This window comes from Terrapene carolina, unplaced genomic scaffold, assembly GCF_002925995.2.
Source record: "Terrapene carolina triunguis isolate 2854851 unplaced genomic scaffold, T_m_triunguis-2.0 Scaffold69, whole genome shotgun sequence".
Classification (NCBI taxonomy): domain Eukaryota; kingdom Metazoa; phylum Chordata; order Testudines; family Emydidae; genus Terrapene; species Terrapene triunguis.
In genome coordinates, this window is record NW_020664420.1 from 13503941 (window position 1) to 13525337 (window position 21397).

Below are 21397 nucleotides of genomic sequence, written 5' to 3' on the forward strand. Positions count from 1 at the left end.
ATGATTATCTAAATAATGGAAGGGCTTTTCCAGGCAGCACAGAACTGTGAAAAAAGATGTAAAATACCAACTAAATGTTACAGAAATAACCCCATGAGCTCTCCCCTTTTTGCCCAAAAATATTACATAAGAACCCATAAAACTAGAGGAGAGAGAGGCTGATGCCTGATAAAGACTTATATGAGACACGGTCATTACACTGAAACTAGGGAGGCAATATTAGTATTGGAGGGAGGCCAATCTTAGGGGATGCATGATGGAAGTCCTTCACCAGCACACCAGGCCTAAGTCATGGAATTCGCCACATTGCTCATGCTGACCCATAATTGGAAATCACAAGAGCATGTGCAATAACAATTCATCTTCAATCAAGAGCAAAATAGTCTTGGTGAAATTCTGCTCCGTTACACCCTTCCTACCTCATTCATTTAGCCCTCTATCTAGTCCAGCTGAAATGATTTAGAGAACATTCACACTGGAGAATCTTATGAGATTACAGGAAGTAAGGGCACCCATAGGAAAAGAATTCCCTCAGCCAATGATACAAACTACCTTGAGGATACTGGGGGAGCATGTGAAAGAAAGAGAGCAAATATTTTCAAGGAAAAATTGAGGAAATACAATGTAGAAGTCAGAAAGCTTAAGAGGAAGTTTGAAACAGGGCTAATTTTTTTCCCTTTCAAAGTCTTTTGCTTAATGAGAAAGATTTACAAAGGTTATTTACTACCTGGATCACATAACAGAGGTCAGTATCCACAGACTTTTGTAGTTACCTCTACACTAGGTGCCTCAAATTGAGCTGCCAAATATCGAGGTACCCCAAATTAGTAGACACTTGAAAAATTTGACAGAGGAATTTAGGGCCTGTTCTGATCGCAAGCCAATTAAAATCAGGAGTAACCCCAGTAGAACCATTAGAGATGCACATGGATGAAAACCTGGGCAGATTTTGGTTTTAATGTGATAATTTGGAGGTTTATCATGTATGGCTGAGTGTATTTGTAGTTTTGTAGGATATTGCACTGCAGAAAGAAAAACTACTAAAGCTTTAATGTGAAAAGCCACTCTGTATTTTGTGTTCTGTGTATTAAAGGAGTCTTAGCCAAGTGAACTCATGTACATGATGGAAGTCCAGGAACAATCAATCTCTCTTGGGAGAAAGCATAATCTCCATGTGTCTGTTCAAGTCTAAGCCTTCTTTTTCCATTTTGTTATCACTCTGATGTAGGCAAATCTGTGGTTTCCTAGAGCTGAGATAAACTAAACTAAATATGATTTAATCAAGGAAATTCAGTCATGAAAGATGAGTATGAGGGGGGTCCTGTTTGGAAATACAGTAAATCATTATTCAGTTCACTGTAGAACTACAGGGGGACCAGAACATGCAGAGAAGTGAATCACTCCACAGGCATGAGGTTCTCATTTAAAGTTTTTATGCCTGTCATCTTTATTCTTTTTCTTACTGCAGTGAAGACTTGAATCACTGTCTTCATCTATTTCAGTCATGGATTATCTGACTAGACCCCCATGGAAAATGAAAAACATGTTGGGCTGTCTAAGTGTGAGTATTGCTTCTTTAATCAACGCACGTAGGTTTGTATGTTTAATAGGTCATTGTGTAAGCAAAGGTAGGTAGCATAGGAATGAGTTTCTGCCCACTTGATCTAGTAGGGCTGAGCTTTTTGCTCACCTGGCAAAAACCACAGTCCAGGTTCTAGTCCTACCTCTGGCATCTCCCTGTAAATTCAAGTATAAACTGGCATTTTCTGAGGTGAGTAGTAGCCACAGCTGGCTCATGCTATACAGAAAATCTAAATGGCACCCAGGCCATCTTCACGTTGGCTCATCAGACTGTCTGGGCTGAAGTTGGGATTGAATCGTGTTGTTGCACCCGTATCGTGTCAGGCTCTTCATCGCTGGCATTGCATTGATTTTTGGCTAGGACATGTTGACAGGACCATGTTATGTCTCTGTTATTACACGTGGGCTTGAAAATAGCTTTGCACCACTAACAAAGCCCTCACTCAGCAGGAATGCTTCCCTTAGAAGTTAAAATGACTGTAAGGTAGCCTTGCATTGCCTTCCAGCTGCAGTAACCACATATACAAATCAGGTGTGCAACTGGGCTACACAACTGAGTGTACATTTGATGTGTGCTATTGAACACATGGGTCTTTTAAAAATTGTGCTTTTAAGGTCAACATTTCCTAACTTGGGTGCCTAGACTTAGGCATACAAATTCATATTTAGGAACCTAAAAGAATAGAACATTTTTTTGGTGATCACCCACCCATTCCATTGACTTCAATGCGTCCTGCAAGTACTAAGCGCCCCTTCAGAGCAGATAATTCATTTGGGTACTTAAATGTAGATTCAGTGCTTGACTTTGGGCACCCCAGTTTCAAAACTATGGTCTTATTTATAGTTTCCACCACCTTGTAACAATGTAAGAAAAGACTAGTGTAAATGTTATTTTCATATAACAGCTTCTAGGGTGAAGTTTAAAAGATGTGAATGTGCAACGAACAAGATTTTCTTGCACAGTCAAAAGTCTAAGGGCCAGATCCTCAGCTGGTGTAAATTATCATAGCTCCAGAGAAGTCATCCACTGATTTCAGCAGAGCGATGGCAATTTGCACCAGCTGAGGATCTGGCCCTGGGTCAGGTTTTAATACATTACAAACTCTTAAGACGCAGCGATCGTTATTCATAAAGAAATCTCACTCTGACTCCAATTTCTCAGTCAGAGTATGAATGAGCAACATCAAGGGGGGATGTGGCATCAGCATATCTAAAATGCCTGATTTTTATCTTTTCTTTTTATAAAAGAAAATGTTCATTGACTTCTTGATATCTTTGCCTGACAGTCAAATATTACTGATTTGTTGACAGCAGAGAGATTTCTATTTTCTGGCATTTTGTACAAATATTGACCAGTTGTAGTCTGTGTGCAGAATAGCCATATTCTCCCAAGTGGCCATAGCATTATACACAATAATATCACTAACAAAGGGCCTGCGTCTTTAAACATTTTCTATGAGCACAGCATTTATTACCATGTAGCACTTTTCATCAGTAGGTCTCAAAATGCTTTTCAAAGGAGGTCATCATCCTCCAATATGCCTAGTCAGTGAAGGACTGTTGTGCCACCCAGAGTGACCATGATTGATGACATCACACCAGGCACCGTGTAGTGCAGTTCCCAGATCTAGCTCAGTCCTGTGAATCCACAAATCTATGATGCAGTCCCACCAGTAGGGTCAGGGGGTGCCTGCCTGCATGCATGGATGGAGAATTTGAGAGCACAGAGTGCCAGGGTGGTTTTTGGCAGTATCATTATCCCCATTTCACAGATGGGGAAACTGAGGCACAAAGAGACAAAGTGATTTGCCCGAGATCACTGAGCAGGCCAATGGTAGAGCCACAAACAGAACCCAGGTCTCCTAAATCCCAGTCTAATGTTTGTTTCTTCTAAGATTTCAAAGGATTTCAGTTGTGTGCTATTTACATGGTAGACAGAATCCACTGTGCTCTACTGGGTAAATAAGCAGTGTTTTAAATATATTCACAGGCTAGACTACAAGAACTCGGAAAAAGCCACAGGCATGACCAGTAAATAATGCATATTTTAAAAAGTGTTTGAAGGTGAAATCCACCCTTGTGCAGAGAGCCTGTGGAAAGCCCTCTCCGCCTCTTAAGACCCATCTAAAGGCTTTAATACTAGGGAAAGCAGCATAATGTTCTGTCAACGGTTAAAGTAAGTGAATAAGGACAGAATGCATGGATTTGGTTTCTGACTGTAGCATAGCACAAGCACAACCATTGGATGGGATGAAGGAGACGAGGTTGCTAACTTCTTACTATCCTGCTATGTTCCTGTTTATATAACTGTAGTTAACCCTCATTCATATGCCTGGTGTGAAACCATAGCCCCACTGAAGTCCAAGGGAGTTTATCCATGGACTTCAGTAGGGCCAGGATTTCACCACTGCTATCACCACTGCTATCTTCCAAGTTTTTCATGTGATTTGTTGTGCTTATGGAATTGTTTCCATGTTACTTTTGCATCCCACAGCTAGTGCTACATTATGGGGTTCTTTCCAATGGCCTCAGGTTTTAGCTTTTTGCCACACTGTGCACACATGATGTAAAACTTCTACTTTATTAACCACGTACTCTAAGGAAACTTTGATTTACAAAGTCAGCGTTGTCTCTTACACCTCCTTTATGGTACGATGGCAATATTTAAACATTCATGGTGGCAACATCAATAAGGCTGTGATGACACAGTTAAACAGGCTGCTACCACAACAGCTCCAGCTGCCTTAAGAAGCTGTCATTGTTAAGTCAGTTCCCCCCAGCCACATGCAAATAGACAAACACAGGCAAAGAAAAGACAAGAGAGGAGGGGAAAAGAAGAAAAGGCACACCTAATGGTTAGATTTGTGTGGATGGCTGTAGAGTTATTAGGTCAGGCCGAGGATTGTATCCTCTCTTGGTGAGGCAGTACCACCCTTGTCCACAGATGTCATGTCAGGCTGAAAGCCAGGGAGCTGGAGACAGGGTCTGTTTGACAAGTGAAGTTCCTTGCTCTGTCCCAGCAGAAGGACCAGCCATGGTAGTATCAGACAAGCAGGCAGGGATCACCACCAGGACAGCTAGTGTAGGTTGTCAAAGCCCAGGAGTTACCATCTCCTGAGGTTCGGTTGGTTTGACACACATTAGACTTGCAACTTCCAATGGAAAACAAGAAAAGCAAATGGAAAGACACCAATAAATAAGGAAAGGGTCACCCCCACACTGGACTCCTTTGGGTTTTACATCTTTCCTCCATCCCTGGTTTGCTACTGGCCACACAGGAACCATGGAAAGTTGCAGGACTTATTCTCCACAAACCCTCAGGACCTTGACTTGCCTGCAAAATGATTAAGTTTTTGTATAGTTCTGGCAAACCTAATCTCTAAAGAGTCTGTGTAACTATCAGTAGGCGTCCTGGCCCCCAAATTAAACCTAAGGAGATCACACGCTTCAAGGTAACTCTGGTTGAGGGCTTGGTGATGGAATTACTGGCTGAAATTCTATGGCCTGTGTTATGCAGAAGTTCCAATTAGATGATCAAAATGGTCCCTCCTGGCCTGAAAATCTATGAATCTATGAAAAAAAGGAGATCAGGCTTTCCCATGGTTCCAAGGAAATTAGGAAACGACCCAATGGCCTAAAACTGTTACAGTTTCTCACCTAAAAGATGTTCTGTTGGTGAATAGGTTCCACTGTGATGATAGGTTACACTTCTGCAGTATAGTCTGATCTTTCTATTAACCACTTTAGTACATCAGAATTGCCATGCTCAATAATTGCTAAATACCCTGCAGTCTTAGCTCAGAGTATGATTCTGAAGAAGGAAATTCTCAGATTTTCTGAGGTGCTGAGCACATCTGAAAGAATACAATCCAAGGGCCAAGTTCTGCCTTTGTGTAAGCCATAGAGAGGTCAGCATTTTACTGCAGTTTAACTACCGCTAGAAAGTCATTACAGGTGGGGCTGGTAGCAATGCCTCTTATTACAGTTGCCCGGCACTTTCCATTATGAGACTTTGTGTGATGGGGGTGTTTCCTCCACACAGGCGGTAAAATGGTTAGTGTGGGCCAGAGAGGCCAATTAACAGACCTGGTTACATCTGGAGAGTGGGCTGAGTCCAATCAAAGATGAATCCCAGATAGGTGTTTTCTATGAAGAAAAGAAGCTCGGAGTAGAAAGGTCCTGCAAGGAGAGAGGGGAAGCACTCTGTAGTCCCTCTCCGGGTAGTAGAGCAGAGGAGCTTCAGGAGGGAGTTTGCACCCTGTCCCTACTGCAAGAGGGTATCACGGGTGAAAGAGACGCTTGAAATGGGCTTGAGATAAGGCCGACCCACAGGCAAAAGGGGAGTGGGGTAGACTGGAGTTAAGGAGGCAGCCTAAGGCCAAAGGATGCAGAGGGTGCTCCTCCAGTGAGTACACTCGACTACACCCTGTTGTCAGTGGATTATAACTTTGCCAAACTTCAACCATCTGGGCTGAAATTTTGTATACCGGGTGTCAGCTTCACTTTGATTTTTTTTTTTTCTGAAAATTTTCTGCAAAAACAGTTCAGCTCTTTCCAAGAACAAGGCTAGTGAAAAATGCAATGTTTTGCCTGTGTTAGAAAGTTCTGGCAGCCTTTTCTCGGAGAATCATTACTGTCCCCATGCTTTGAAGCAGGGAGTTGAAATTTGGCAAAGGAGGTGGCTTTTGTGTCAGGGATATGCCTTCTGCCATCCCAGTGAAAATCCACTCACATTTGGGCCAGTTATAAGCCTTTGAAAATTTGCAATTTGCACACGCTTAGTAGAGACTTGCTAAACCTTCACAGCTAAATTCCACTCCCCCAACCACATTGAGCACAGGGCCCAGTGCAGGACTCCAGGGACAAAGCTGGACTTTCCCTGCAATTGCAGCTCTGGACTGCTGCAGACTATGCCAGGGCCAGGGCTGGCCACCAAAATTGAAAGCAGGGAGCTTGCCCCCTGTGGAGGAAGCTGCCAATTTTGAATCAGAGGGGACAAGAGCCAGATGAGGGGGAGAGAGAGGGAGAGGAAGTAGATTAGGACAAGAAGGCTGGATGGAAGACTGGGATTGGAGGCTGGCAGTGAGGAGAATGGGTCTGACTGGGAAAGAACACTGGGAGCCAGTGGTGCAGGGGGAAAGAGATAAGGGAGAAAGGAGACATATCTGATGAGGATCCAGGGTGTGGGAGGGAAGAAATAGAACTGGCTGGGCAAAGAGACTGGGACAGGAAGTTGTGTGGGGGACACTAAGAGTGGACAAGGAGCCCCAGGTGGGAGTCTGGGACTGGGAACAAGGGGAGATGAGGAACATGGGCAGGGAGTAGGGATGGCAGGAGGTTGGTGGAAAAGAGAAAGAAAGATTGGACACAGAGCCAGGTGGGGCAAGGAATGTGGAATGGCTGGGCAGAAGTGGTGCTATAGGAAACTGGGATTGGGATGGGAAGTCCAGAAGGGAAGATTAAGACTGGCTAGGCAAGGGGGTGAGAAGCCTGAGAAGTGGAGACTGGAACTGGTTAGGCAAGGAGAATGGACTTTGTATGAGGAGCTGTGGGTGGGAAGAGACAGGACTGGGACAAGAACAAGTAGGACGGGATGGGGAAGAAGGGGTCATGATTGTGGGGAATGGACAGAATCTGTGACGACTAATGTACACTCTTCTCCAGAGCCTGAAATGGAACCTATGATTCCTGAGTCTCACCATTCCTCTGCAGTCGGCAAATATCTGTGACACCCTCTGGCAAAGTGTGAGTCTCAATTCCCTCTAGTGCTGGTCCTCATTAAGGATGACAACCTACTGTTGCTATCAATCTCTTCACTAGCTCATTTTCCATTTTAATTTTTCTGTTTTTCAGGTTTTGTTTTCCCCTTTACTCTCCATTTTTCCTCTTTCTACCCTTCTTCTTTTCCCCATTTTGCCCTGAAATGGGAAGTGGGGGGGGGGGAGAGGAGAAAAGGGAGAAAAACAAACCAAAAATTTTTGAATTTTGGTTTCAAAAACTAGTTTTCCCCACACGGTTGGTTTTTGCATTTCTCACTAAAAAGGCAGAACATTTGGAGAACAAAATATTCTGCACAAATTTTCACTGTTGAAAATGGTCGTTTTCCATTGGAAAAAAGTTTCAAATGAAATATTTCAACCACTTCTATGTATGATGATGTATAGTCTAGAGGGCAGGTTTTCAGTTGTGATCCAAAACCCGTTTGAGCCAGTCAGGCATCAGAGAGGTGATGGAATCTGGCTAGTTGAGAACTCCCCCACTTGAGGGAGTTCTTAGTTGGTGTAAAGCAGAGCCAGCTGCAACCACTCCATCCATCACAGCAGAGGCAGCACACCAGGGTAGTGAGTGGACAGAGAGGGGCCATCCTATGCTAGGCTGATCCACTGCAGGCCTACATGAAAGAAACCCCTAGACTGCTCTAACTCATGCTAGAGCTACCTCAGACTGGCCCTCACAATACACTCCCACGAATACAGGGTCTTGCACTAAGTAGCGTTTGGCTGCAGGAGAGACTCTCCCAAGTATTACAATAGCATAGGCTGTATTGTGCCTTAATTATATCTCCAAGGAATTTAAAGTTGATCCATTCTTGAGACTCTGATTGGCATTCTTAGAAATGAATTGTTGGACATCAGAGAATTTTTTAGGGATAGACAAGTCCTGGTGCATTCCCAGCAAAAATATCCCAATCTGGAACTTTAACTGATTCTTTTCACTTTCCACTCTCTTCTGTTTATTAAATTCAAGTTTAAGATGCATCATTCCTGGCAGATTTTTTTACTTCATTAATAAAGAATATGTGCATTACCAGAAAATCTGAAACACAGAAGAAATTGGTGGCAACAGGTTGCAGTATTACTCCACAGAGAGAGAAGAAAGAAGGGTGTCTTTTAGGAAAGTTTGCTGGTACAGTAAAGAAGCATGTTTTCAGTGAAATTCTGCCAAGAATCACCCTTCAACACTAAACTGCAGAACTAGTGGATCATGTGGTTCTTCTGTTTGAATCTTAGGGTACGTCTATACTTACTTCTTGGTCCGGATGTAAGCGATCGATCTTCTGGGATCGATCCCGGAAGTGCTTGCCGTCGACGCCAGTACTCCAGCTCAGCGAGAGGAGTACGCGGCATCGACGGGGGAGCCTGCCTGCAGCGTCTGGACCCGCGGTAAATTCGAACTAAGTAACGTAGCTGAATTTGCGTACCTTAGTTCGAAGTGCGGGGTTAGTGTGGACCAGGCCTTAGCACCAAAAGTGTCAGGAACATGCATTAAATATAATGCCACATGCCCAGGCATTTTTCTAGATTAATCATCAGAATTACCAATGGTACTATGCTGGGCATGAGTTCTCTTACCTCACTATCACCTCTCCTCTTTGTACAATGGACTCAAAACCGTTTGAAACATGGCAGTATTGTCTTAAAGAAATCATGATGTTCTACAAACTGAGTTTTGTGGATTCATTGTTCACATATATACAAGAATGGGAGGAGCAAGCAGGGGCCTATGTAAACTGGAATGTTTAAATCAATGGGCATTTTTGGAAGGCAAGTTTTTGAAAGCATAGTGAAGAGATAGAAATTGTTTTTCCTTTAATCTTTGAGCATGAAAGCTCACCTACTGTGTTATGCAAGCCTCTTATTTGAAGCATGATCTGTTGTGCTAAAAAGTAAAACCGTCTATGGAGAAATTTCATTGGGTTGAGCCAATATCAATGATTCAGGATAAGTGAATCTAAGGAGATGAAGCATATTTAATGTAATTACACATCCACTTCTTGTGATGCATGACCATGTGAAGCATTACTAATCCCCAAACAGATACCTGCAGGGAGAACTATCAAGAACAGCTGTTTGGACAACAAGAAATGAACCACATGAACTCACAGTTCTGCGCGCATTAAACTGAGTGACTCTGAGAGTCAGATTTTGTCCACTAAGTCCAGGATTTATAAGAAATTAAATAGTGTCCCATAAGAAAGTACATTAGCTTCTTACATAAATCACATTGCCAACTCATTTATTATTGTAATAACCTTCAGCATTTCCATTATTGGATAGGACTTCTTCTAAAATGAATAATGACGTCCCTGACTCACTGCATGGAACTTGTAGTCATACTCATTTTGGCTTCCTATTTCAAGTGGCAAGAAGGCAAAGCATAAGCCTTCATGCCTTAACACTAGTATCTATTGCAAACTAATGCATTTCATACATTTATTATGCATTTGTGAGTTAATCAATGAAAGAAAGAGAATAATGGAAACGGTATCTTTCCACTTGGCGTACTCAAGAAATCTCCTACATTACTGTTGCTGAAAATGGTTAAACTAGCAGCAGAATTGTTTACATGCAACACATTTAATTACAACAGCTTATAAGCTCTTTACCATCATATTACAGTACTTTAATAACCTATATTTTATTTATACCTAGTTGCTAAGTTTATTACGCTTATTATAGGATGTGTTCTTAATTTTATGTTTTACAAAACAATTTGAATAATTGGAATTACTTTTGTGAATTTTTTAAAGCTTGCAATAAGATGAGCGAATTATAAAAAGCCATTTCTTAAGCATGCTAACAGGTGCAAGAAAGATTGACAGACCTGTTGGAGTAAATATTCTTACCAGAGATTTTTCTAAGGTTTTGAATGGAATTTCTTGAACCTAAAGCTATTATCACATGTGAGTCAGTTTGGCAAAGGAATATGGTAATGTACACATCTGTACATGGCTCAGAGATACTATCTTGTTTCCAAAGGCTTACATCCATGGCCTTGCCATGGCCACTTTGCACTAGTCCACATGTGCAAAACATGCACAAAGCAGCTGTAAACCTGACAGATTCAGACAGCAGAGAATTCACTATGGTGGGATTATGGTGAGATGCCCTGGTGATGGGTAGTTTTTCACAATTCTGAGATAGGATCGCCATTGGCTTCCTCGTGTGTCCTTTGCTGTGGTACAGTACCATAATTAAGAGCAGTGCTTCTTTACAGTATTTGTTCATCATTGGAGAGGGACATAACCAGAATCAAGTATCAGGGGGTAGCCGTGGATTTTTAAATTGTTTCCATTCGAGACAGAAGTAGGCTGCAGGTTGAATTTGATAATCTGTTGGCCTTATGAGCCCTCATCAGTTTCTTTAAGGGAAAAAGATGATGTATATGAAACCCACTAGATGCATTTTAACATATTATGTTCCACTGATCATTAAATATATTTCTACCAGGTACATGTAGGTTATTTCATGACACTGGATACGCTAATTCAAGTTCTCATCTTACTGATGCTGAGGAAAAGCTGGCATTTTTATTGACTGTTCTTAACTGATGTTAGAGAGCACTCTGAACTCCTTAGCCCTCTGCAGTTCATTGGCTTTCTTGTGCTTAGATGCCACAATGGTTTAATCCTGATATCCAGGAGTTTAAGCAGCTGGGCTTCAGACTGGAGAGATGGTTGCAGAGCAGATCTTCTGCTATGAGAGAAATGTTACTTGTCCTGAGCCATAGACACGAGGAGGAGCAATCTAAATGGATGTTTTCAGGCAGTACATTTTCTAGTTATTCAAGGCTGCCTGTAGATAAGGTAGATTGTAGACTGATCTGTTCATCCTGTGCTATGCTGAAATCAACAAGATGAAATTAAATGAAGACAAGTGCAAACTACTACACTTAAGAAGGACAATCAAATGCACAAAAACAGAATGGCAAATAACTGTCTGGATGGTTGTACTGAAGAAAAGGATATAGGGATTATAATGGATCACAAACTGAACATGAGTCAACAGCAGTTATGAAAAAGCTAGTATCATTCTGGGGTGTATTAACAGGAGTGTCATATGTAAGACATGAGAGGTAATTATCTCACTCTACCTGGTGTTGGTGAGGCCTTAGCTGGAGTATTGTGGCCAATTCTGTGTTCCACACTTTAGGAAAGATGTGCATAAACTGGAGCGAGTCCAGCAGAGAGCAACAAAAAATGATAAAAAGTTTGGAAAACCTGACTTATGAGGAAAGGTTAAAAAACTGGGCATGTTCAGTATTGAGAAAAGAAGACTGAGGTGGGGACCTGATCACAGTCTTCAAATATGTTAAGGGCTGGGTGACTGGGTGAACCTGACCTTTGTAGCTCTCAACAGGAAGCCCCACAGTCCTACTACACCCAACCTCAGAAAAGGAACCATGAAAGTGAATCCTCCAGGCCTGCCTAGAGATGCCTCACAGAAGCAGCCAGACGGCTCAGATAAAAGGAGCTGCAGGGCCTTAGCAGGTCAGTTCCTTGCTGGGACCAGAGTGATGAAAAAGGGTGCTCCTCTTTGGCCAAAAGAGCTCAATGGATAACCAGAGTTTGTTTCTGGCTGCATTTGCTTAACATGGATTTGCAGGGAAAGGGGACCTATAAAACTTAACCCTGAGTAAGAATGTAGTTAAAAGGGGCCGGGTAGGCTCAGGCCCAAGGAAGAAGCAGCAATGAACTGAAATCAAGCAAGGCATAGCTGCAGTTTACAAGGTCCCTGGGTTGGAACCCAGAGTAGTGGGTGGACCCGGGTTCCCCTACCAGCCACAAGTAAGGAGGTGTAAAATCTAAGAAGGGGGCCGGTCTTATTTCAGAGCCCAAACAAAGAACTGAACTGAAAGGGCCTAGAGCTGAAGATCCTAGTGAGGGCAAATAGACTGCTTTGGACTCTTCAATACCTCGGAAGGGGTTTATTTGGACTTTGTGACTCAGCTGGAGGGCTAAACCACAAAAGACCCATCAAGGTCAGCTAGCAGCCTGCAGGGAGCACCAGGGGTGAGATAAGGACTGCAGTACCACAGTCAGCCACTAGGAGGTGCTCAAGAGGCGAGTGCCCCCCATTACAGACTGTTATAAAGAGGATGGTGATCAATTGTTCTCCATGTCCACTGATGGCAAGACAAGAAGTAATGGACTTCATCTGCAGCAAGGGAGATTTAGGTTAGATATTAGGAAAAAATTTCTAACTCTAAGGGTAGCTAAATTTTGGAATAGGCTTCCAAAGGAGGCTGTGGAATCCCCATCATTGGTGGGTTTTAAGAAAAGATTGGAGAAACATTTGTCAGGAATGGTAAAGGTTTACTGGTCCTGCCTCAACGAAGGGAGTTAGACTTGATGACTTCTTGATGTCCCTTCCAACCCTACATTTCTATGATGCTATGATCCTTTTCACCGCAGAAGCCATTGGCTCCTAGGGGACTGTCTTTCCCTGATTTGAGGTCAACATCATTTCTGGATGCAGATGTCCACAGTCTTCTGGAATTCTTGAAGCCCATGTGTGGTTATGGCCCTCATCTTTACTGATTACTGCCTGCAGTGGTGTGGTTGTGGTGCTATTAATCACAGACTTTATCAGTGACTCCGGAAACTGTCTTTTAGAGTTGAAATATTTGCTAGTGACTTCTAGTAGCAAATTGCCCATTTATGAAAAGCTGAGTGAGAAGGCAAAGAGGTTAACTGAGAAGGTAGATGCATTTAGGCATACATGGATAAATTCTTGTCTGAGTTCCAGATCGGTGTTAAGATTGCACTTGTTATATTCACAAATGGTTTCCTGCTGATTTTAGAATGAGGTCAGCTCCACATTTTGGTTATGCTGGACTTTTCAGCTGCTTGTGATACAATAGACCATTTGTTCCTGTCCAGTGACTAAGGGATGTTGTTTGTGTGTTTGGAGCTGTTCTTCTGTGGTGCAACGGAAGTTAGTTGATGGTGACTGATCAATTGTTTGTGAGCACAGGGAGACTTGGAATGTGGAAAGATCTCAAGGATCTTTTCTGTCTCCCAAATATATAAAGCTATTTGGAGAGATCATTTCTAAACAGACGGTAGAATATAACAGGGACACTGATGATACACAGCTGCTTATCTCTTGCCTCATGGGCCCAGTAATTTGAGTCTATGCCCTGGAATCCAAGGGATTTTTGTATGATGTTTCTGGCTGGATGCACTGGAGTTACTCTTTATTCACAGCTGACAAAATGGAAGTCTTGCTGCTGGGGAGAGGTTCTCAGTAAAAGTAGATTTGCTTCTTCGTGTCCCCAGTTATTAAGGGGATTTTTTTTTTTTTTAGTTTATGAACTAAGGTAAAGTAAGTTGGTGCTTCTTACAGCAATGTCCTTTCCATAGAAAGTCAAGTGTCAAATGTGGTACATATCTCATTTGTCCCATAATGTTCTCAGCAGAGAAGCACATGTGCTTGCAACCATGAGGATTCTCTCTGTAGCACTTTCGTCAGGGCTTCTCCGATGCTTGACACTTGTTCAGAATGTAGCCATGCATCTGAGCAAAAGTGAGAATGTTATAACCGCTTTGGGTTACTAGGATTGTTGCCTATAAAATGGTGGGTTGGCTGTAAGATAGAACTGTTGGGTTTTAAAGCTCAGGAAATCATGACTGTATTTCAATCTTATCCTGATAAGCATATATGATCACACTCCTCCTGCCTTTTGGCAATGCCAGTATCGTGTCTTAATTTGGCAGGTCATCTTCCCTTTGCTGTGGTGACCCTTAAGGTGTATAACTCACTGTCTTCCGAAATCCCTGTTGGTCCACCTCTCCATTAAAAACCCTTAAAACTTTTACTCCCAAATATGCTTTTGTTAGAACTGACTACGTCTGTGCATATATTTGTTCCCATTTCCTTCTGTTCCATTTTTCACTCTCACCGTTATACATTTACTGTCTGTTCCAAATTCAGAAAATGCTTTTTAATTATTATTTTAGTATATTTTGTTCTGTCATTATTATGATCTTTGAGCCCCAGTGAGTTCCATATTTGGTACCCGTCTTGAAGCAAGTCCTGCTCTCAAACATTTAAAACTAAGGTCTTTTTTTTTAATGCAATTGCCTTGAAGGGTCACAGATGTAGAGGCAACTTGTATGAAAATCAGACCTTACCCACTGAGGGTTTTAAAGGGCAGGGCCAGCCCTTTGAGTAATATCTAGTAATGAATTGGGAGCTGGAGGAATGTATAGAGCTGTGATCTAATGAGCTCTCAATACCCTTCCCTGCTCAAGAGGTGCATATCTATATTCAGCATAAGATATAGCTTTATGTGGAACTACTGTCTTTTCTAGGCAGATTGAGTTATTGTAGGCCAGTTTGGAGCTGACAAAAGTATGAAGCACAGAAGCTAAGTCCGGATCTGTTCATTGGGAGAGACATGGGCACAGTCCCTTAACTATCTGAATGTGGAAGAAGGCATTTGTCACTCTTACATCCATCTAGGATAGCGTATAACATTACATATAAAAGTACAAGGGTCGTTACCTAACTTCTGACATCCAGGGAGAGAATATTTGAGATGCATTCTGCCATAAGCATGTTTATAGGGATTTATTGTTATTTCTAGAATACAGTAGAGGCCGCAGATTTGGACCATAAAGATGCTAATCAATGGGGGTTTACAGATGGCCAAACCAGTTCTGATAAATGAACCAAAGTTTTACACAAAAACTAAACTGACACTTCTTAAATTTAAAAAAAAACCACCTTTCTTTCCTGATTCAGGGCTAGTGCCAGATATGGAAACTTCCAAATACAACAAGGAATGAACTACGCATTTGTAAAGACTGAAAGACTGAAAGACTGCCCATCTGTCAGGGCAATTCTGCAGACTTTAGGGACAGATTCTCAGCTAGTGTAAATCAGCATAGCAAATTTACACAGCCTGTCTATTAACAGCTGACTATCTGTCCCTAGAAGTATGGATAAGGATCAGATCTTTTAGTTGCTTATATCAACTGAATCAGATCACTTATCCCTTTGAGGTTTGCCCATCACTAGGCAGCTTCTCAACATTATTATAAACAAGAGTCTATGAAATTCTGTGTTTTCTTCTGCCAGGATGTCATTTTTTTTTTTACATGCCATTGGCCCTGCCTGCATGCTGCCATGTATTCACCCCACCCCAAATCAGGAATGCATGCCTTTAATCAAACTATCATCTGTTGGCTGCTTTAAGAATGAAATTTGCACTGATCATCCCCAATTAGGGAAGTAAGTGAGAGTAGAATTTGGTTCACTGTTTTCATTTCAATGATTCAGTCCATCAAAAACTGACTTGATAAAGCTACCTTATGTTATTGACAAATATAAAGAAAGATTGTTCATTAGTACATAAACAATCACATGACCATAACCATAACCCTATTTTGCTGCAGAAATGAACAGTATTTTCCGTCTGTTTTTTTCCAGTCTGATATACCCATATTAAGTGTATCTTACAGTACTTAAACATGACCCTTTGTATCAAGACCACAAAAAACAGCTATCACACCACACATGTTGAAAAATGCTTGGTGCCACCCATTGAGATGTTAATCCTTTGCGTCCAGAGGGACTGGGATGCTTTCAATATGAGCAGAAAAGAATGAGTCTTCCTAAAAGAAAACATATTGACAAAAACTAAACAGGTTTCCGCTATAGTAGATACTCTAACACATTTCTTGAGTTAGATATTTTCTCCAATCCCTTAGAGGTTTGATAATGCTTAGACCACCCAACTTAATTTGATACACCAGGAATTTGTTAAATTATATTTGTATCTTGGTTTTTTTTTAATGACTCAAGTTTCTTATCAGATACAGCACATCTACACAAATAAAAAGATTTTGTGCTAAGTCAATACTTTAAAGATACTGGTAAAATACACAAATATCCCCATATCAATTACCTACAAGTTTGTAGTTCTCTACACATCAAGGACCAAATTCTGCCTTCAGTGGGATGCTTGCAGTTCCCTTTCTCCCTCTAATGAACAGAGGGAGAGATCCTCAGCTGGTGTAAATTGACATAGCTCCATGGACATAAATGTTAAACGCAGAGCAAATTCTACTCGGTTTAGCATTATGTCTGTTGTCATTAATGAAAAAGGAAAAAAAAACCACTCTAGTTGTGATACACTGTGAGGGAAAGAATGCTTTCAAACACTGATCCGATGAATGGTCTGTGATTAAGATATAGAAGTGGGACTCAGAAGATCTGGTTTCATATCTCTACCACAGACTTCTTGTGTGTCCTTACTTAACCTTTCTGTGCATCATGGCCTCATTTGTAAAATGCAATAAAATAATCCATCCTTGCTCTGTTTTATCTATAAAGACTGTAAGCTCCTCAGGGTAGGAGCTGTTGCTTACTATGGGTATGAACAACGCCCAGCACAACAAAGGCCCCAATCTCAGCTGGGGCCATTCAGCACTAGAGTAATATACATCATAAACATTTCCTTACCATTGCATTGGAAAGGACCAGTTCACTATGTGACAGGTGTCTGAGGTCTGAGTATTGGACATAGATCCAGTTGTGCCTTCCTTTCATTTTTAACCCTGAAGAACTGCATTGTGAATCTGGAGCAGATGAGGTATCTAGAAACCCTGCAGCAGCAAAAGGCAGCTGACGAACGACAGCTACATTTTTACTTTAAACAATAGAAACAAACACAACTCACCAGACCAAACATGTCAGCTCAAATAATGATTCCCATTAAAAATCAACAATCGTCCTTTATAATGTGCAGTGTATTAAAAAAGGCATTTATATTATGGAAAAATAATTGGTTTAGGAATTTAGGTTTAGGAGGCTAATGTGTAATATTTCTCTGTATGACTTTGCATTAGAGATTTGCTGAGATGGAAATAGTCATTACCTGCTACCAGCACCAAAAACATTGGCCTCTCCTGAGTAACCTGACATGATTATCACCAGTTTGGGGAAGGTACCATGTGATCAGGGCCTGAAATAAGCATTGTGACATGCTGGTGTGCCCAATGAATATTAAACCAATCCTGGAAACTCCTTGTGCTGCTGCCTCCAACTACCTCCTCCTCTGTTTACACCCCTGCAAAGATGTTTCGCTTATTTCTCTGAATATTCTGGGGAATGTGTATTGACTTCATTGGAATTAAAAGTCTTTTTTTCCCCTTCAATACCTGTCAGCAGGAATTGGAAGGCACCCTAGCCATGTAGCTCTAGCAGAAAGGTGAATGTTCATAATCTGTATCCAGTGGGCTGTGCTGCATATACAAGCCAAATCTTGGACTTTCAGGTTCCTAGAAAAAAAAGTCACAGGAACAACATGGCGATCCCCAAAGTCTGAATCCACATCTAGGCTCCCTATGCAATGAATGGGCACAGAGCGGGGTCTAAGAATGCAATCCATGAAACCCAGCACACTAGGCAGCTCCCCAGCAAAGCTAGCCACTGGCAGATGCTGATGAGAGGGGTGTATGCTAGGTCCCACCCTCTCTAAGATAGATGACAAAGTCAGGGCATTGGGGAGGTGCCTAGCTTTGCTTAGCAATCCATGAACTCGCTGTCTGGAATCAGTTGACTTTTCCCCCCTAAGGCATTTCTCACTGGAATAGGTTAGGTTCACCTGTCTCACTCTCCCAAACCGGCTGGAGGAGAAGGAGGAGGAGATGGTATGGGTGGGATAATTTAGTTGGGGATTGGTCCTGCTTTGAGCAGGGGGTTGGACTAGATGACCTCCTGAGGTCTCTTCCAACCCTAATCTTCTATGATTCTATGGTGATGGAGCCCATTTATAACTTTTAGACCCCTGTTCAAATCCTTTCTCTCCCTCTGGCAGAGAGGGGGGGATTGAACCTGGGTCTTCCACCATCCAGGTGAGTGCTGTAACCCCTGGGCTAAAAATTATATAAAAGGTGGGTACCAGCACCTCCTCCTCCAGCCAGATTTTGAATGGGACCCAATTCATTAGGCAGCCTCTCAGCACACCTGCTGGATCAGGCTCTGCACGCGACTTAGGTGGCCAAATGCTTATCTTCCCTGGTTCATGAATTGCTTAGAGGCATAGGTCGGAGATAGGCATCTGGACTCCAAGAGTGAGGCAGCAGTGTGTGTGCCCAGAAGCAGAAACATAAGCACCTAGAGAAATTTACTCTGAAAACTTAGGTGCCAAGTGAGTTTTGGTGCCCACTGGGTTCCACAGTAGTTTTGTGGATCTCCATGTAGCCAGAGCTGGGAAGTCTGGCGTTTAGGTGCCTCAGAATCTATGTGGATCTGGGCCTTAGTATTTATATGGTGCTTTACATTGACAAAGCACTTTACAAATATTAACTAACTAATGCTCACAAAACTCCCAAGAGGTGAGTAAGGCTGTTCTAATTTATACCCAACTGCTCATGAGCCAAATGAACCAGTCCAGCACCCAAGAATCACCAGAGTGTAGAGATGCTCCAGCCAAACCTCTTTTCCTCCAGCCCTGACACCTACACCATGGTCTGGGATGGGAACTGTCATATAGCTATGCCCACTTGATACTTCCCAAGAATACCTTCACACCTACAGAATCCTCAGCTGGATACGCTATGGGACACCACCCACCTTCATATAATGGGCATGGGAAGACAAAAGGGGCATTGGCAGCTCACCCTTGACCTCCAGCAATCCTCAATGCCAGAATAGCTCGGGGACACAGTGGCAGCTGGCATAGTTTGGGCATTCCAGGGCTCAAAACTACTTCAAGGACCACACCAGCACAGACCCTATGATGGGGAAAGAGACACAAATGGCTCCTTTGCCCTCCCCTTCTCAGGAGCCCCCCCACACACACACACATTCATTGGCTGCATCTGGCCCCATGTTTCACTTTGTAGTTTAATGAGTCCTTGTTTTGGATCCAGTTTATGCAAAAGGAAGCATGGAATGTAAATTTAACGCACACAGAGATGTAGATATTATTAGGGATCATGCCTACAGGTCATTTGTTTTTATCTTTCACAGAATAAAGCCCTGGTAAGCCAGTTTACACAAAGCTGTGCTGACCTTTGCATAGCATCACCGCAATGTCCAATAAATGATATGTTTACAGCTGTATTCTGTTATTAGACACAGTATTTGTTCAGAGGTGATGGTGGTGTCAGAGGTGTCTTTAAGTGTTGACAGAACCTTGTAGTATTGTTCATCTGTTCATGTCACACGCCAGAGTGTACTTGTTTCACTGTCCATCTCACTGGATATATTTTGTCTAATAGATAATCACATTGCTTTCTGGGAAGCCATCTTAGAGACGCTTCTTTTTCAACATGTGGGTTTTTTTGTGGGGATGCCAGGCCTTTGCAGTAGTTTAGATTGTCAGTTCCAGGGGCCCTGCTGAGAGCTGATCAAATTATTTATCTACCTAACAGCTCTTTTCAAGTTGGTGAATTTTTTATTTTCATTTCTAAAGGCTCAAATTTCAACAGATTTTGCTCATCCTTTGCATGCAAATAAAATAGTTTAAAAGTTAAAATACAAATACAGAGAGTCCTGCTTTAGACATTCATTGCATACTAAAAACATTGTAACAAAGCAAGTTTGCACAATTTCATGAGCCAGTTCAATTAATATTCATTTACAGATGCATTTTGAAACAACAACCCTGAATGACATCTCTGGTGAGTTCCTAGTGCTCTGGTGCAATAGGAAATATTTCAAACACTGGAAAAAAGAAAAATCTATTTTATTTTCATTGGCTATGGCACACAAGTGAGAATCAGTGCGACCTAGTGAGTTAGAACCCAGGACATGAGGGTTCTAATCCTGCAACTGCCAGTGACTTGCTAGATAAACTTTGCAATAGTCACTTATGTGCTCTGATCTTCTGTTTGCCAATAGGTAAAATGGAGATAATATTTTGCTACTTCAGAGATACCTTAATTGATTAATATGATCACATTAATCTTGAATCAACTGAAAGATGTAAATACATAGTATTATTGGTCATCAGTACTATTACCAATAGTAATTTAAAAGAGTAAAACTTGTTCTGAGGCTACCAGCAGAGCATGCTTCTTAGCAGTGAGGTGTGCAATGGGATTCTGATTAAGGGAATTTTGATGCCAAAAAGATGCCATGTGACAACAGTGGGTTTGCAACTGCTTTTTGCTGTTAATGATGGAAGCACATTGCTTTGATGGAGTGATCTTAGCATTTGTTGAGGGAAATGCTCATCCTGGCAATAATTCAGCAAGGCGCCCAAGTCCATGCTTATCCATATGCACATGCTTAAATCCCATTGACTTCAGTGGGGATAAAACACATTTTTAAATTCTTTGCTAAATCAGAACATCTGCTCTTAGAAGGCTAAGAAACAAAATGGATGTGATGGCCGAATTTCTGGTGGTCATAGACTCACCATCCTGGAGTACCTCCTCATGGCAAGACCCAGCACTGGGGCTCCTCCACCTCAACCCCCTCCTCCAGACTTCAGTGCTCTGTGCAGTGACTTTGCTCCCATGCCAGGTCACGCTAAGAGTGCCACCTCTTCTCAGGTAACAGCATCCCAACTCAAATCTCAGAGGAACAAAACCTCTTCCACTCTTCCTGGGCTCAGTCCTCCACTGACTCTTCACCCATCTCCCAGACTCCGAAGAGTCCTTCTCATTCTATTACAGAGTGCTACTTCCCAGGGCTTTCTTCTTGGAGATCCAGCCCCTCCTGAGCCAGTGACCCTCAGGGATTGTTCTCTTGTCCCAGGCCTGCTTTAGGAGTCTCCTTCCCTTCAACTGCCCTCTCCCTTCAGGGATTGTCCCAGGGTGCAAGCGCCTTCCTGCAGGCCCCTCTGTGGCTCCTCTCCCAACTACCTCTCACCTGGGTCTCCTCTCTCTACTGCCCAGCAATCCTTCTTTTATAGAAACCACCCAGTCTGGTTCTCCCCAGCTGGATCTAATCCTTAATTACCTGTCTCCCCTCCAGGTTCCACAGAATGGGCTAATTGGGCTCTCCGGTCCCTCTTTACCTGGTCACTGCCAGTATGAGGGATACTCCTCATAACAGCATTAGTAAATAGTCAT